The 19,585-nt window shown below is 33.9% G+C and overlaps 1 protein-coding gene across 1 annotated transcript in view; it reads right to left on the bottom strand.

Annotated features, from left to right (window-relative positions):
- Positions 1-19,585, bottom strand: part of Negr1 (neuronal growth regulator 1) — an 862,817-nt gene that overhangs the window by 513,660 nt on the left and 329,572 nt on the right. The window lies entirely within an intron of this gene.

Raw genomic sequence — 19,585 nt, 5'->3', positions numbered from 1 at the left:
GTTTACCTCATTTGCAATATCTAGTATATGTATGAGTCAAGCAGAAAAGGTCAGATAATGTGATGTTAGGAAAATGAACCTGTAGATATGTATTTAAATTGTTTTTTCTTTCATGCATTTGTTTCTAAAGCATTTATAAGATTATTTCTTTGTTGCTTTGTATGTCCCTCCCCCACAGTATAACTTCCTCTTTCACTGTATTTGATGTCGGTATAATTTGTGGAGGAGAATGGGAAAAACAAGTCGTTTAAGGATACAGGTGGACCCGGTGCAACAATGAGAAGTACAAGTTGTCACGTCAAAAAAGAACTTTACAACTTTGGTGGGGGGGAGGAGGATTGGGTGGTGGGTGGGGGGAGGTAGGGAAGGGATGTGAAGGGTAAACAAAAGAAGAATAAGAAATGTACTCATTTTCTTGCCCATGTAATTGTAACCCCTCTGTACAGTATGTTCACAATAAAAAATAAAATAAAAAAATACCTCTTCTTCTTTTAGGTGATGAACCAGAAGTCTGACTTCTCCACTTATCTCAAAGGAAGAACATAAGAAAATTTTGCTACTGAGATCTAACAACTCTCCTTATTTGATTAACAGTATTTTAGGCCTGAATTTCTTCTAAGAAATCCCTGTGAATTCAAAGGGCCCAGAGCCCCTTGCATTCCCCCCCTTGGAGAGTCTGAAGTGCACATTAATTTTTCACCTACAAGCAAATACAAAAACTAATCCCTTTATATTTTGGAAGCAGCCAAAATAAATAGCAAACCACAGTTCAAAAAGCACAAGTCAAGTCTGGTTGCCTGTAAGGAAGACCACGATTGCAGTGCACAGCAAAGTTAAAAGAGGAAAAGAGCATATGTCAAAAACCTATGTGCTTTGTTAACTACAAGCTCAAAAGCCTCCTAGTAATGTCAGCCCATTCCAAGTCTCAGAAAGTGGGACAGAGTCTCCTTTGGAGATGAGAATCAAACACTCATAGGGTTGTGTAGCTGACAGCTCTCCATGAGAGATGGATGAGATTTGGAATGTCTGATTTCAAGTAATCATTCATATACTTCCCAAGGCATCCTTATTAGTTAACTAAATAACTTTGAGAGCCTTTTGTAAATTGTCCAGAACAGAATTTAAGTAAACTATTTCCAGGTATCTTTAGTAGGTCATACACTTTCAAGAATAAGTAAGTTTTAAATTAAAATATAAGGTATTTGTTGGTGGGAGTGCAAACTTATTCAACTACTCTGGAAAGCAGTATGGAGGTTCCTCAAAAGACAGCACATAGAGATCCCTTATGACCCAGCAATCCCACTTTTGGGCAATTACCCAAATGGCCACAACTAGGCTATACTAAATCTACCAGCACAATTGCTATGTTTATCACAGCATTATTCACCATAGCTAAGATATGAAACCAACCCAGATGCCCCTCAGTAGATGAATGGATGAATGCATATATATTTACATATATATATATATATATATATTTACATATATATATATATATATAGGCCAAAGAATTTATCAACTTAAAATCAATTCACTTTGTTTGTGTCACTATAACAGCTATGTTTTAAGGAAAAAAATTCCCCCATAATCAACAACCATAGCAAGTGTTATCACATAGGCCAAGGAAGTTTCTGTTAAAGTTGGAGGAAAGTACTTAAAAATCTCAACTCTATGTTGTCAACATTTTTCTATGTCTTCTTATGCACAGTGCTGTGTTTCTCCCATTACCAACTACTGAGATGACATGATAGAGGTACATAGTGGCCTTTAAAGTTTTCAAATGAAGATACTGTTGTTTCTACTGGCAGTTTCTTCAACTGGGAAAACTACAGCCATGACTCCTCAGAACTCCCTTCTTAAGCTCTCTGCAGATACTCTTCTCAGCATGAGTAGTTCAAGTGAACAGCAAAACTCAGAAATTCCAGCTTCTTGTTGCTGCTATCCAAAAGCCCCATTGCTTTTCTCATGCTCAAGAACCTTCTACAGCATCTTGATCTCCTTGGAGCTGCAAATCTTAGCAACCCTTGTCAGTACAACTTCTAAATGACATCTCCAATCACACCATCCCACCAATTTGAAGATCTTGGCCTGTTCTCACCCTTTCTGCAGCCTTCATTTCCCTTTACTGAACAAATCAGTGTTGTGTGATTCTGCTTCTTCAGTACCTGCTGAGACTTGAAATTCTTCAGTCAGGGCTGTATGATTTATTATAACTTCCAAGAAGACTACTATAGCTAACCATTTTCTTTTGCTTTATAATTAAACTTTTATCCCCTACCCCCTACAAATTACTTTACCCTTAAACTTGACAATGACTTTTCAGCAAAAAAGGACTTCAGCTCACATGAGTGTCTTACAGAAATATCTGCAGAAGTCTTCACTGAACTTGAGTCCACTTATTTGCCTCTGAGTCACTGAACTTGAGTCCACTCATTTGCTTCTGAGTCATGTTCCCTCTTTTGACTTAATAGTACCTTCAAGGGAAAGGTTAATTTCTGTTTGCCTATCTTCATGTTCCAACACCTGTAGCAATTCTTTCCACAAGGCAAATGATCAAAGAATAGCTTTGATCACACTAGCGTTTGCATCCAAATGCAATAAACTGGTTTATTGGAAAACTGTCCCAAATTGCTCTTTACTAGTTTAACCACAAGGCACAGGTGCAGCTATAAAAATCAAGACCAGAATATTGCTGGGCAACTCCCAGTACCCAGGGTAAATACAGAGTCATATCTCTATAGTTTCTCATAGGTTATTTTTCTTAAAGTTGCAGTCTGTGTAGATAATGAAAGACTGCTGCTTCCATTCATGCCATTGTGTATTTGCAGCTCTAATATTCATTAACGATGTAACTGAAATGTTAATGATAATTGCACCCCAAAAGCCAATAAAGAGAAGCCCAAAGCTCACATAAATGCCAACATTTAATAATTATGCATACTTTTAGCTTTTCCCACTAATTTATCTTACTTTCTGATAATTAGTTTGGTAAATCAAGATCCTAACATATGTGTAATTAATTTTAAAATTTGCTTTTTCATTTTCTTTTTAAACTCAGGGATAAGAATACACACACACACACACACACACACACATTGCCAGAATATAAGTAGGGAGTTAGATGATTACCTGGATTACCTGTATAAAGCATTGAGCTTAAAAATATGCTTCTGGAGAATATTTACCAACAGAAATATTGGTATCAGCCAGAATGCCATCAGGAAACTCCAAACCAACTTAGGCATTTCAAATAAAAAGGATCTAATAAATGTATTTGTGCTGGCATTCATTGAAGAGTATATAGAGGAAACACAACTGAGAAATTTGAAACCCAAGGTTATCTGACATTCCTGCAGGCAGGTATCATGGCCAGAGGCCAGAGGGCTGTTCATCAGCAGCTCCAACCTTTCAGCCTAGGGCTTCCTGGTGTGAATTGTGCCAATAGAAAGGTGTCATGTTCAGCCAAAACTAGAGCCAAAGCAGAGGAAACATGCAGGAGACACTGCCAGGGGCAATATGAGGGAAAATAGTTTGACTTCTACCTTCCTCTGATCTCTAGTTTCTGACTGGATTCTCTTACTAGGCAAATCCTGCCAGAAACCAGACACCAGCAGACTGATGGCTTTACTCTTGGGAGTGATGTAAAGCACAGGAGGACAGAAGAATGAGTCTGAGATTAAATAGGAAAGAATACGTGTAGTACATTTTCTTTAATTCTGGAGAGTAATTAGTATTGGAAAAATGTGGAATTGTTTCTAATTGCTCTAGTTAAACACTTCATATTGGTATGAATTTATCATAGAATTTCCCCATGAGAAGAGAGAGTAATTAATTTCAGTGATGTTTTACAGTTTAACTTTATTGTACATATTCTTAAATAAAAATCCCTGGGAATCAATGAAAGCAAAGTTAATTATATCCTAATTCATAGGGAGAAGGAAGAACTTGTCTGTACACTAGTAGCTCTTTGGAAGAAGAAAGATCAGAACATGCACTTCAAACTTGTATCAGACACTTGAAGAAATGTCTAGTATATCTAAGTTTTTCTTAAAAATTTCACAACAAACAATAAGGTTGCCATTATGACTTACCTCTCAGAGGAGAATGAGTCTTAAAGAAATGAAGACATTTGCTTATCAAAAGAAGCAAGCATGTGTAAATTTTTTTTCCCTCAGTAGAATTGAGGATCTTTTTTTAATTTTTTTTTTTAAATTGTGAAAATACTGTACAGAGGGGTTACAATTACATGGGCAAGATAATGAGTGCATTTCTTATCAAGCATTGTAGCCTGCTCCTTTGTTTCCCCTTCCCATCCCTTCCCAGCCTCTCTAGCCCCGCGACCCAACCCTCCCCCCACACCAAAGTTGTAAAGTTCGTTTTCCACATGACAACTTGTACTTCTCATTGTTGCAACGGGTCCACCTATATCCTTATTTAAACGACTTGGTTTTCCCCTTCCCCTCCACAAATTATACCCACATCAAATACAGTGAAAACAGGGGTTATACTGTGGGAGAGGGACATACAAAGCAACAAAGAAATAATCTTATAAATGCATTAGAAACAAATGCATGAAAGAAAAAAAACATTTAAATACATATCTAGGGTTCTTGTTTTACTTGATAAGTACCAATTTAAAGTAGATTGCAAAGATTGTATTGTATTGTATTGTAGATACTCTCTAAAAATGGACTACCTTAAAATGTAATGTTCATAGGTAATAGTAGCACACATATGTTTTCTTACTCTGTACTGATACCTAGTTCTGAAATCTGTCCTTTGTCTTTAATATTCTATTTTAAAAGGTGTCCCTGCATGCATTTGCTCAATTCAAAACTTGGAAGAATGAGTGAAACAGTTAAAAGAAATTTCAGTGGTTTAAGTCTAGGCCATTTACAGATGTTAATTTCTTTCTTTGCTTCGTATTAGCAATATAATCGCAACAACAAAACCTGTTCTGTGTTTTTAAACTCAAAATAGCATTTTTAGGAGAAAAAAAATTGCAAAATGTGAGTCTCCCATTTATTATTTTTTTTGCTACCACATGCAATCACTTGCAAAATTGTGAGGGATTAGTGGAGAATAAGGTTGCCATGACCTGGAATGAAAATAAACAGCCTAAGTCATGAATGTTTAAATAATCCTTTTAATTTTATTTTTTCTTGTTATGTCAGCATTCCTGGTGCTAATGCCACAGAGATAGCATCAGTACATTAAGTCACAGCTTAAGCAACATGATTGGTATGAAACTAGGAAGAAAATACTTGTCCATGTACACAGCCAATAAAACTCTCCTGGACCCTTAACATTTGTCAAGTGCTGTTCTCTATGTTTGTAAGTAAAAAATGACTAACCCTCAGTGCTCATCCTCAAGTTCACTGAAGTTCCAATCTGGAGTTCATAAGTAAGTTTAGAATGCTCATCAGCCTTGAACTCATGTAAAAATAAATGTAAAATGTTAAGGATGTCTATATTTTGTTAGTTTTTTTGAACAGTTCATTATGACAAACTTAAGAAAATGCTGGGCTTTGTGTAAACCTACCAATGTGGATAAAAAACTGACTGCTTAGCATTGGTACATAGTGCAGGTACTAAGTGCTGAGTCTCTATACTGCTCTTTCTATGTTTCTAATAATAAAATGTTATAGTAGTATGGGACAAAGATACAGGGACCCAGCCCATATTTATTCTATATAGAGAAATTTAGTTGTCTTCTGACATTACAGATGGATTTCCTTAAGTTGTGCTGAAAAGCATGTGATAATTCCATCAAATAGTCTTATCTACTACATTTATTCTTTGTCCTAAATAAATGTATGAGAGGTATAGCATTTAGAATATAGCTAATAAAAGTGACAAAATCCTAATTGTTTCTGTAACAATAGCTTAATTATACATATAACTTAAGAAGGAAACAAAAAATATTTTGTAAGACAAATCACAATGCAGTGACTACCTAGAAGAAGGTACATTATTCCAACTGACTTAGATTTTATTTGCAGAGTTTCTCAAAATAAATAAGCCATGTAGAGATTGGTAAGTTATTATTTATAGGGAGATATTCATAATAATAATATATGTTGCACTAGGATTTGACATTACTTACACAGTTGATTTGTTTATAAAAAAAATTGAAAATATTCCAAAACAACAGAAAGGATCATTACTCAATTCACTTACAAAACAAAACTCAAAATTAGTACTAAGAACATAAAAATATGTACTGTCTAAGCTCTCATACATGTACCAAAGTACATGGTTCAGGAGCACATATATTTATATAAACATATATAAATGTATTTATACTGTCTTAATATTTAGTTAAACATATATGAACATATTTATAATCCTTTTCTTCTTGTTGTAAATCCTATTCCAAGATATATTATTTAATCACTGCCTATATAATTCAGAACATAAAGCCTAACAACAAAAATGAGGGCTAAATTTTCCATCAAGAATATGGGTCCCAAATTATGCAATTGTATTGTTTTCCATTGTTATTTATTTATTTATTCTTTTTTGTAAGACTCTCAAAATGTTATCTAACTCATGAGTAGATTGAAGTCATGAAGTAGATTCCTCCTTGGCACAAAAATTCCTCCTGGTTAGAACAATTCCTCTTCAAATCTCAGTATTTTGGAGAAGTGGCATTAATCAAGATTCATTCTACCCATAACTGACATATTGAATTGAAATCCCTCTTTACAACCACTTAAATAAAACTGAAAAAAATATTAACCTTAGTTGTTCCTTTTTTGTGTTACCAGCTTATGAGGTTCCATTTTCAGGATAAAAGGGAGACTGGAGTGGAAGCCAGGAATGTGCGGTACCTATCAGGACAGTATTGTATTTATTTTCTTTTTCACTATGCCATCAATTTATTCATTCCTATTTTGTATAGTAAACAAATGAGTTCTACATGTTATCATGGTTTTATTCTAATCTTATATCAGATCTTCCATTATAAAATTATAAATTTTCATGTGAAAATTGATCAAGATAATATGATCACTATGGGTAAAGAGAATATCTTTTTAGAATTAAAAATCCCTAAGAAAATATACTTCTCTTTCTTTTTTTTTTTTTATCCCAAATGCACAACAAAACAATGGCCAGCAATCCTGCTTTAAAGAACATGAAAGCAAAAAAAAATCATATTTAAATAAAAAAGTATATTCTGAAAGAAAGTCAATATGTAAAGTAAGATTTCAGTTGGAATTAGTTTTTATTGGGGGGGGGGTTACTCATGGGGCCTGAACTCTGGGCCTGGGCACTGTCCCTCAGCTCTTCAGCTCAAGGTTAGCAGTCTACCACTTGAGCCACAGTGCCACTTCCGGCTTTTTTTCTTTTTGCTTACCTGGTGCTGAGAAATCGAACCCAGGGCTTCATGTATGCAAGGCAAGTGCTCTACCACTGAGCCACCTTCCCAGCCCCTGGAATTAGTTTTATTAACCTTAAACTGTGTGCTACACTAAGGTAATAACCTCACCCATCCCAGTAAGTTTACAGATTGAAAAATGTTTTCATATAGAAAGAATATTTTACTAGAAGCTAGCCTGATATAATTTGCCATATCCCAATAGCTATTCTAGCCAGATTGTGTGAAAAGAGAAAATATACACTTGAAAAATTAATTTGTTATGTAATATTTATTCTAAAATGTTTATCTTATATAAATATGAATAAGTGGATTTAAGTTTATGAAAGCATTGGTAAAATAATTCTGCTGAAATATCAATCCCAAATGAGACTCAGAGACTTATTTTCCCAACTTTCACAAATTTGTCTTATTTGTCTCAAACTGTGTAGATATCAGACTATTATCTCTCTAGACTTCAACAATTCTTTCTCACATATAACAACAGATTAAATATTTTTCACTAAATATGGTACATAATGAAAGTAATAGTTCTATTAATTAATGAAGCATATCTTACAAAATGCTAGTAGGTTATCTTTACAGATTGCAAAAACAGATATTTATATTCAGTAAAATAGGAAGTTTTCTATTTTTAGGAATAGTTCTACTTTAACTACTACTTTACTCTGAGGAAATTTGTGAGAACTAATAATGTCATTTATTGAAATTAGTTTATATGTCTTTGGCCCTGTGAGCTGTAATCAACTATTGATTACACTGTGAGATCAATGTTATGTGGCTAAAATAAATCTAAAATAATTAGAAAAAGGAAAGAATGATATAGAGTACAGCCAATAAGAATTCATTTCAGGTAGAATAAGAATGAGTATTAGTAATATCAAACATGTAATTTGTATCTTACCGATTTGATATCACTTTGAACAAAATCCTAAAATAAATATAAAGAAAATTTTCTTACACAGCATTAACCTGATATATAATATCACATGTAAGATTTTCTTAGTTTTTCTCAGCTACTAATTACTGCTATAAAGACAATGTAGATTACCTACAAAAGGCTGGGGACAATTTTGCCAAATTGTGTCCTTCCTTTTTCCAGGTAGTAGCTCCAGAAATAAATCATCTTTTCATGTGCTATATTATATTTTATATAAACAGCTTAATATTGTGCAAATACCATAAAGCTATTTATTCCTTAAAACCAAAGGCCCTGGCATGGAGAAATGTAACATAAGTTACAGAGCTTTTTTCCTTAGTTTATTGTTTGTTCATATATTAAAAATATTAAATACACATGTTACTGATCTTTGTGTATGTCTTATTTTTACGAACTTATGAAAATTGGTTTCTACATGTAGTGTTCCCCATGGGTATAGAGTTGGAATGACAGAGGAAATCAATACCTGTTTTCTGTCCAGAGCCTTTGTTGCAGATAGACCTTGATTATTTTGATCTAGGTTGGTTCTGTAAGGCATTTCTTATTGTGGATAATTTTTCTTTGCTTCCTCTTTAACATCTGTTGAACATTTTGAAATGTTGAATTTTATAGAACTGTGATTTGGATTTTACAATGCACATTGTATTTTGACATACTTTTTGACCATTACAACTTTCTTCCCCTTTGGGTGAGTTACTGTTGGGGGCCATCAACCAGCTAGCATTTTTCTATTTCACTATGTGTGTATATGTTAAAGTGGTAGTATTCATAATAAAGATACTCACATTTGGTTAAAAAGAACCAGTTTTTGAGGAATAAAATTGCAGCCTTAGAACTATTGCTGTCCTGATACTCACTGACAAGTATAATTTTAATGTTTCTGCATTTAATATTTAATGACTCATTGAAATACATTGTAGCCTTTTGAGGAACCTCCACTCTGCTTTCCAGAGTGGTTAAACAAATTTACACTCCAACCAACAATGCAGTAGGGTTCCCTTTTGGTCACATCTCCTCCAGCATATTTTGTTAGTAAATTTCTTGATTATAGGCATTCTAAATGGGTTGAGGTAGAATCTCACTGTTGTTCTGATTTGTATTTCTTTTATGGCTAGAGAAGTTGAACATTTCTTCATATGTCTATTGGCTATTCTTATTTCCTCTTCAGAGAAGTCTCTCTTTAAATCTTCAGCAGTTGTTTCTTTGAGGATTTGTTGTTGGAGGGGTTTAACTTTTTGAGTTCTAAGTATATTTTAGAAATGAGACCTTTGTCTGTTGTATGGATAATGAAGATCTTCTCCCAATATGTGGGCTTTCTATTGATCTTCCTAGCTATGTCCTTCACCATGCAGAAGCTCTGCAATTTCATGCAATTCCATTTGTCCAACATTTCTTTGATTTGTTGTGTTTCTGGGTCTTCATTAACAAAATGTCGGCTTGTGCAAAGGAGCCCTAGAGTTTCTCCTATTCCTTCCTGTAATGTTTTCAGGCTGTCTGCTTTTACTTCGAGGTCTTTGATCCATTTGGAGTTAATTCTGGTATAGAGTAATATATAAGGATCTAGCTTTAGTTTTCTGCAAGGGTAACCAATTTTTCCAGCACCATTTACTGAAGAGGCTATCTTTCTTCTATTCTAATTTTTTAGCTCCCTTATCGAAGATTAGGTGGTTATAGTTCTGTGGATTCATTTCTGATTCTTCAGTTCTATTCTATTGATCCTCAGGTCTATTCTTGTGCCAGTACCAAGCTGTATTGATTACTATGACTTTGTTGTAGAGTTTGAAATTTGGTACTGATATTCCTCCAGCATTGTTCTTTCTCCTAGAGTTCCCCTATGACCCAACAGTTCCACTTTTGGGCATTTACCCAAACAATCACAAACAAGGCCATACTAAAGCTACCAACAATACTTTATCACAGCATTATTCACCATAGCTAAGCTATGGAACCAACACAGATGCTCCTCATGGGATGAATGGATCGAGAAAATGTGGCATATATATATATATATATATATATATGTATACATATGTATGTATATACATACATATGTATATATGAATTATATGCCTATATATGTATATACATATATATGTATATATGAATTCTATGCCTCCACCAGAAAGAAAGACACTGCCCCATTTGTTAGGAAATGGAAAGACTTAGAAAAACTTATGTTAAGTGAAGTAAGCCAGACCCAAAGAAACATAGGTCCCATGGTTTCCCTTATTTGAAATAACTAGTATATATCTTATAAAAAGCAGAAAAGGTCAAAAGCTATGTACATTTGACCATATAAAATGATGCTACATGAAATGAACACCAAGATAGGGACACAATAGGTTTTATCTCTCTTGCAGTTGTTTGTGATGTACTCATAATGTATGGTGTGATTTTTTGTTTCTTTTATTTCCATGATATAAGCTCTGTTTTCACTGTATTTGATTCCAGTACCATGCATCTTGTATATACATATTTTTAACTTGGAGAAGGGAAGGGAAATAACAAAATGCTGAAATAAGGATACAGGTTGACCCATTGTAAGAATGAGATGTACAAGACTCTCTGTTGAAAATGAACTTTACAACTGGTAGGGGGAAGGAGGACTTGGGGAGGTGGAAGGGGATGGTAGAGGACAAAGGAAGGAGTAACAATGTTTGATTGGAAATGTACTCATTACCTTACTCATGTAACTAACCGTAGCCACTCTGTACAGTATCTTTACAATAAATATAGAAATATACATTTAAAAGGAACAATTTACAAATGTGTACAAAAGAAGAAAATGCATTGCTGAGTTTTGATTCAGGAAGATAGGTTCTGAAATTTATTCACAGAGTAAGGCAAAAACCAAGACGTTATCTCTGTACCATGAAACTTTGATCTTATTTTTAAATATTTACCATTGAGCTTATTATTGAATATTTAATTTTTTAGTTTCCTGCACTTTAGGATATATTGAAAAGGATATAAAGATCTAGGAAATGATGGGAGGTTTTTTTTGAACTTTAATAATTACTGTTGAGCTGTTCCTTGCATCCTCCAGTGAGTGACTCTGGAGTGACACAGAGTGGAAAAGTTCTCTGTTCTCAAGAATTGGATCAAGGTACTGAAGAAAACATTTAAATCTTATGGACCATGAAATGAATAACTGATCCTACTTTTATTTCTCTGTTGTCTGCTAGGAACTTCAGAAGTAAATATTTTATGATGCTCTGAAAGCATGTAGAAATCATGAGACCATTTTTATGATTTAACTTCACCTATCACTGCTTCCTATTTTAACTTATTTGTCTTCACCTTTCTACTTTTCCATTTGTGTTGGTGTACTGAATACTTCTTTATATGACACTTTAAATGCCTCCATCTCAAAACAAAATGTTAATAATAAATGGTGTTTGAGTGTGTTGTCTTTCCACTTTACAAAAGCTTTCTCAAAACAGTGACTAAGCCAAAGAGTTAGCATTGTATTTTGGCATCATTGTGTAATAGATTCTGCAAGAAGGTGAAGTTTAAAGCACAAAGTATTTACTATGGAATATTCCTGTGATTGATTCCTAATGAAAAAATGAGGAATGAGAGAATTAACTAGAATTAAGAGTTGAACTACAGTGCACTATAGCACATCTCATCTCTCTCATCAGGAGGTCTGGAACTAACTTTTTATACCCATATCTCAACCAGCATTGAATGATGACTCTTCTAGGTATTGCTTGATCTTGATCATGGTTTGCTCTCTGAAACTGAAGAAAGCCTAAATAGGGATGACCACCGAATTCTGCTCCCACATTATATTCCCAGCAGTGATAGTAACATGTCTCTTCTCAGGAAAGAGAAGTTCTATACCCCATCTAGCATAATTCTGATAAGTATGTACAAAGGCAGTGATAAAACCATGGGAAAATTAAATACAGAGAAGTCATATATTTTTATACTAGGCAGATTTTCTACTTTGCTCAGGAAACTAGATTCTTCACATAGAACGTATATTTCCCTGAGACATACTGCTGGAATGCTTAAATTATGTATATTTTTGTTTACTATACAATATCTAAGGAGGGTTTAATTGGTTGTACATATACCCTGGATTTTTAGATATAGTTGAATGTTCAAATTAGAAATTATGCTGATCATGAATTCAAATCAACATCATTTATAATACATATTTTGATCATTTCAATAAATTGTATGTTCATAACTAGTCCTGGGGTAATTTATATGTTTATATTTATGCACAATGAAAACTGCTCTTCATAAAGGTTAACTCACATAATCAGAAACTCAATAGTTAGATAATTTAATTTACCAATAACACCTTATATATTAGGTAATAAGAATTTTTTTTCTTATTGAAAATATTGGCTATGTTTTGCCACTGCAAATCCTAATTCCAAGTTACTGTGAGAATAGTTTGTTTAGCTCAGATGGAGGAAGATAAACATCAGAAAGATAATCTACTGGTTGCTAAATATAAAATACAAGTGAAGGCTAGGAACAAAAATGTGTTTGAATTGTGCACTTAAATGCTTTCCCTTTATGGTCTGTTTTCCTACTCATTTATATTAGTAGTTGCAATAAATCAACATTGACAAAATCCCTAAGCTTTCTGCCTGTGTGGGAAAGGTATGTCATCTATTGTTATCTTGTCTCTAAAATGACTTCCAAAAGATTAACTCCCCTAAGAGCACCATTTCAACAATTGAAGATGACTTTTGTTTTAAAGTAGGCAGCATATGGTTGCAGTTAGCAATTAATACAGTCCTCTTTCAATTGCTAAGTTTCTTTATCTTGGTGAATATTGGATTGACAAATGGCTCAGAAAAGAGCATATGCTTCAAAACTATGCAGATACACCTAAGCATCTGTGCACATAAATTTATTTTTGTTCATTGAGAGGAAATGCAGCTTAACTGGGATTGACTTTTTATGACATTTATTTAGTTCTTGAATTGACTGACAAGCCTATTAATGTATTCCCTGAACTTTATTAATGTAATTGGAAAATGGCCTACATGTCAATCAACTTCTAAGAAGTAATTATATTCATAAATACTGTAAAATTATTAGCTTTTAATTTAACTTAACCACACACTTTCAAAACAGTATCATGTTATCTTTTTCTGGTAGAATAAAATGCAGTAGCAAAATATTCAATAAGTCCACCCCTAACTTTTTGAAATTTATCTATCATTAAATCCAGCAAAAATACCACTATTATAATAAATAATGTAATAATTTTAAAATTGTTTACCAGTATCAACTGAGTCATTCTAGCAAGGACTTAAAATCTATATAGAAATGAAATGTATGGCTGGGCAAGGCTTACACTCCATAGTCAACTTTATCATGGAAAAAGAGAAGTTGGAAAATATTATATATATATGTATATATATATATATATATATACATATATATATAAAACTTAAAGTTTACAATTTAAAAACTATGTTTACTATCCTAGCAAACATTGTTATCCCCTAATTTGATTTCTTCCACTCTCCGCCCTACTCAACCACCCTCCCATCAAGTTATAAAGCTCATTTTCGACATAGTGTCTTGTGAGTATTGCTGTTGTATTGGTTCACACTTTGTCCTTTGTCTCACTGTTTTGTTATTCCCCATCCCTTCCCCAAATCAGTCAAACCTATATACAAAACACAGGGTACCAAAAACAAAAACAGTGACAAAAATATTACCTTCTTATGTAACTATACCCTCTGTACATCACCCTTACAATATATTTGTTTAAAGTCTGTTATATCTTAAGGATCTCTAATAATTATTTGTCATGCACATTTCCTCTAAGGAAAACAAAAGCGTCATCATTGTCTTTTATCAAGACACTCAGGTTAGAAGGAAAAAATTGAACTGAACAGATTAGGAACAAATAACAGAAGTAATATGTTTGTGTTTTTAAATTTCACATTAGATTTTTTCATCCTTTGTGTGTGTGTGTGTGTGTGTGTGTGTGTGTGTGTGTGTGTGTGTGTGTGTGTGTGTGTGTGTGTACTGTGGTTGAATACTGGGCCAGGTTGTTATGTCTTCGCTTTTTTACTTCAAGCTGTTGTTGATCTGCCACTTGAACCACACCTCCATTTACAGCATTTTGCTTGATAAGTTTTGCTGTCTGGGCTGGCTTCAAACCATGATCCTCAGACATCAGCACCCGGAGTAGTTAGCTAGGATTTCAAATGTGAACCATGGACAAATGGGCTCACATTAACACATATACATACACACAAACACATACACACTATGAGATATGATATATGTACATGAAAGATATGTTTGTGAGATATCTCTACATATAGTAACTATCTCTATCTATATATCTAGCTATCTAATTATCTATCTATTTTTTCTTGACCCATTTGTCCATTGATGCGCATCTGGGCTAATTCCATATTTTGGCTATGGAAAATAATTCTCAATAAATATGGTTGTGCTGGTTGCTTTAGTGTGGACCAGTTTATACAGTATTGGATACATGCCCAGGAATAGAATAGGTCACAAGGCAGCTTTATGTTTAGTCTTTTGCTGAACTTCCATGTAACTTTGCAGAGTAGTTGAACACCAACAGTGTAATAGATTTCCCTTTGGGCCACATTCAATAGCATTTGCTATTGTAAGTTTTCTTGATACTAACCATTCTAAATGGGAAGAGGTAGAATCTAAGTGGGATTTTTAAATTTGCATTTCCTATATGAACATTTTTTCATGGGTCTAATGGTCGTATTTATTTCTTCTGAGAAGTTTCTCTTTAAAGCATTAGCCCATTTATTAAATTGGCTGTTGTTTCTTTGCTGGTTTATTTTTGGGGAGGATGGTTAATTTTTTTTATTTTTTTTTGTTTTTTGTCGGTCATGGGGCTTGAACTCTGTCCCTCAGCTCTTCAGCTCAAGGCGAGCGCTCTACCACTTGAGCTACAGCACCACTTCCGGTTTTCTAGTGGTTTATTGGAGATAGGGGTCTCACGGTCTTTCCTGCCAGGGCTGGCTTTGAACTACGATTCTCAGATCTCAGCCTCCTGAGTAGCTAGGATTACAGGCGTGAGCCACCAGAGCCCGGCAGGATGGTTATTTTTTGAGTGTTTAGTACATTTTTGATATTAGACCCTTGCCTGATGTATACTTGGTGAAAAATTTCTCCCATTCTGTGAGTGTTATTTCATCATTTTGTATTTATTATTTGTTTTAAAAATACTGTACAGAGAGGTTACAGTTACATGAGTAAGATAATGAGTACATTTCCTATCGAGCATTGTTACCTCTTCCTTTGTTTTTCTCCTACCATCCCATCCCTCCCTTCCTCCCTAACTACTCCCCCCCCCCACGTTGTAAAGTTCCTTTTCAACATAGTGTCTTAGTATTTCTTTTTTTGTTGTGATTCTAGATCTTAGAAAGTTTTTGACCTGTAGCATATGAGCTCTGGTGTTTCCCTTACCTCTTTCTGTAATATTTTCATAATTTCTGGCTTTACATTGAAGTTGTTAATCCATTTTGAATTGATTCTGCCTTTGGGACACAGCAAAGACAGTACTCACAAGAACATTTATATCTTTGAGTGCCTATATCAACAATTTAAAGAAATCTCAAATTAATACTCTAATGATGTGCCTCAATCTCAGCAGGAACAAATCAAAGACCAAACCAATAGATGGAAAGGAATAATAAAAATTAGAACAGAAATAAATGAATTTGAGACTAAAAATCCACACAATGTATCAACAAAATGAAGAATTGGTTCTCTGAAAAAAATAACAAAATTGACAGACCCTTAACAAATCTAATTAAGAAATCACCCAAACAAATAGAATTAGAGATGAAAAAGTGAACATTAGAACAGGAAAAAAATTCAGATTATAAGGAAATACTTTGCAAAACTTTATGTCAAAGAATCAAAAAATCTGGGATTCTCTGATGCATTCATAGAGCACATAGATCTACCCATTCCAAATGAAGATTAAATCCAATGAAATAGACCAATAACAAGTAATGAAATAGAAATATCAATAAATGACTGCCCATCCAAGAAAAGCCCAGGATAGATTTATAGCTGTATTCTACAAGGCCACATTCTTCAATGAAATACAAAGGAAAGATAACTACCAAACCCATGAAGCACTATTGCACTCATACCAAAATCAGAGAGGAACCCATCAAACAAAGAGAACTATAGATATATCTCTTTGATGAACATCAGTGCTAAACTTCTTAATAAAATTTTTGCCAACCAAATTCAATAACTAACCCCCAAAAGGCATACACTATGTTTAAACAGGATTCATCCTAGGGATGTAAGTCTGATTCAACATACATAAATCAACATATGTAATACAGTACAACACATCAACAGAAGCAAGGACAAGAATGAAATGATCATCTCAATAAATGCAGAAAAAGTTTTTGATACTATCCAACACCTTCTTATGAAGCTCTGTAGAAGCTAGGAGTACATGGCATCCTCAAAATAATAATGGCTCTGTATGACAAACCTACAGTCACTATTTTACTGGTGAAATCAAAAACAATTTCTTCTAAAATCAGGAACAATGCAAGGACATCCAGTCTCTCCAACCTTCTTCAGTATAGTACTGGAATTCTTAGCAAGAGTAAAAAATGAAATGGATCCAAATAGGGAAAGAAGAAATAAAACTCTCCCTTTTTGTAGAGGACATGATCAGGTTTGTAAGGGACCTATAGTCTCCTCCTCAAGCTACTAGAGCTGATCCTAAACTTTGGTAAAATATCGGGTTACAAAATAAACCCACAAAAATGAGTAGCTCTCCTGTATGCCAGTAATGAGAAGAATGAGACTGAAATCAGGAAACCAAACCTATTTGTAATACTCTCTACCCTACCCCCTCCAAAACTAGAATTTGACCAAAGATATGAAAGATCTCTATTGTGTAACTTAAAAGTTTCAAAAACAAAATTGAAGATTTAAGGAAATGGAAGGACCATCCAAGTTCCTCAATTGGAAGAAATAACATTGTGAAAATACTGTCCAGGGAAATTTACAAATCCAATGAAGAATCCATCAAAATCCCAAGAACATTCTTCAATGAAGTAGAGAAAGTAATTTAAAAATTCATATGGAATAACAGAAGACCCTGAATAACAAAAGTAATCCTTTGCAGGAAGAATGTAGTTGGAGGAATATCAGTAAAAACCTTCAAACTCTTTATGAAGCCCTAGTAATAAAAACAGCTTGTTACTAGCACAAGAATCGGCCTGAGGATCACTGAAACAGAATGGGAGAACCAAAAATGAACCCACAGACCCACAGCCATCTAATATTTGATAAAGAAGCCAATAACTATTGGCTTGTCACATACAGACAACTGAAACTAAGTCTTTATATATCACATGAGCTTTTGAAGCAACAAACTCCTCCCTTCTGACACCTTATAATAATATTTGCTTAAAATGGACTCTGGTACTGGTGATGTAGCTGAATGGTAGAGTGGTTGCCTAGAATATTAAAAGCCCAGCTTCAACCCCCAGCACTATAAAATGAAGGTGGATTGGAAAAAAATTGTATTTTTCATATGGCACTGTATGACCACAGTAAGCAACACTCTAATATTGATTATTTTTTAAATTTATACTTTTCTTTTTTAAACAAATTAATTAAGTTTACCATTGAATACCATACTTTTGAATATATGAAGTCCTGTTTGAATTTAAGTTAAATTTATATAAAGATATAAATCTCAGGTAGTAATGTTATAGCAATAGCTTGCAGACTTATGCATGTATTAAAATTAATTTCTGGTCTTGATTTATTGAAGGACAACCTCAGAGACCCTATAACTAGCTTGCTCACTTGATTTCAAATGGCATTAAACGTGTATGCAGAGGCACAACAGTATCATGTAATATGTTATTAATTTTACTTAAAATACTCTATTGTCATTTTTAGTTCCACTAAACAACCAGTACATAATCAATATATAGAACATAAATAAATAATATAAAAGGACAAAAACATGCATTTTACATTCTCCTAATATTGTTTTTTATTTATATTGGGGTATATAGAATTTTAATTTTTCTTTTTTCTTCTCTCTGTCTCTCTCTATCTTTGTCTCTTTCATTCTCTCTCCTCTCTCTCTCTCTCTCTCTCTCTCTCTCTCTCTCTCTCTCCTCTCTCTCTCTCTCTCTCTTTCTCTCTCTCTCTCTCCTTTTCTCTTTTGTTTTTGTGCCCATACTGGGGTTTGAAATTAGCCCCTGGACACTGTCCTTTAGCTTTTACATTCAATGCTGGAGTTCTATCATTTAAGGTACACCTCTACCTCCAGCTTTTTGCTGGTTAATCAGAAATTAATCTCAGACTTTCCTGCCCAAGCTGCTTTCAAACCTCCATCTTCAGATCTCTACTCTGAGTAGCTCTGATTACAGGTGTTAGCTACAGACCTGGAAATTTAGGGTTTCATATTTAAATACACAAGCAAAACAAAATAATTGGATGATTCTGTTTGCCTTTGAAGATTATTAGTTACCTAGCATGATTTATAATCTCTCGATTGTAAATAAAATATAACGCATTGTATTTATACATATTTTGTCAATTACTCTATTTAAATAAGGTAATTCTAGAAGGCTTTTGCCTGTTCATTGTGACTGGAATGAATAACAGGAATTACAGACAGAGAGAGTATTGAAAGGCTAGGAGAATGACTTTTAGACATTATGTTTCACAGACTTTCGTATTTCAATGTATCTATCTGACATAGGTTTTCAAATGTTTATTTTAATGTATTGATTATGAGCCCACAACTATTTATTTTAGCTATGATAAATAATGCTGCAATAAACATAGTTGTGTTGATAGCTTTAGTATGGTCTTGTTTGTGATCATTCGAGTAAATGCCCAAAAGTGGGATTGCTGGGTCACAGGGGAGCTCTATGTGGAGTCTTTTGAGGAACCTATAAGTGAAGTAAGACAAACCCAATGAAATACAGGTCTCATGATTTGCCATATTTTTAGTAACTAGTATGTGTCTGGGACAAGCAGAAAAGGTCAGATAAGATTATGTTAAGTGAGAGGAACTCCAAGATAGGGACACAAGTGTTTTTGTCTTTCTTGCTACTGTTTCTAATGAATTTATAAGGTACCATGTGAATTTTGTGTTGCTTTGTATGCCCCTCCCCCATGGTATAACCCGTTTTCACTGTATTTGATGCTGGTATAATTTGGGAAGGGGAAGGGAAAAAACAGAGTGTTTAAATAGGGATACAGGTTGACCCATTGCAACACTG

Source organism: Dipodomys spectabilis, unplaced genomic scaffold, assembly GCF_019054845.1.
Source record: "Dipodomys spectabilis isolate Male_0828 unplaced genomic scaffold, ASM1905484v1 ptg000002l, whole genome shotgun sequence".
NCBI lineage: Eukaryota > Metazoa > Chordata > Mammalia > Rodentia > Heteromyidae > Dipodomys > Dipodomys spectabilis.
Note: the sequence above shows the minus strand (reverse complement) of the source record. Positions and strands in the feature narration are given on the sequence as shown.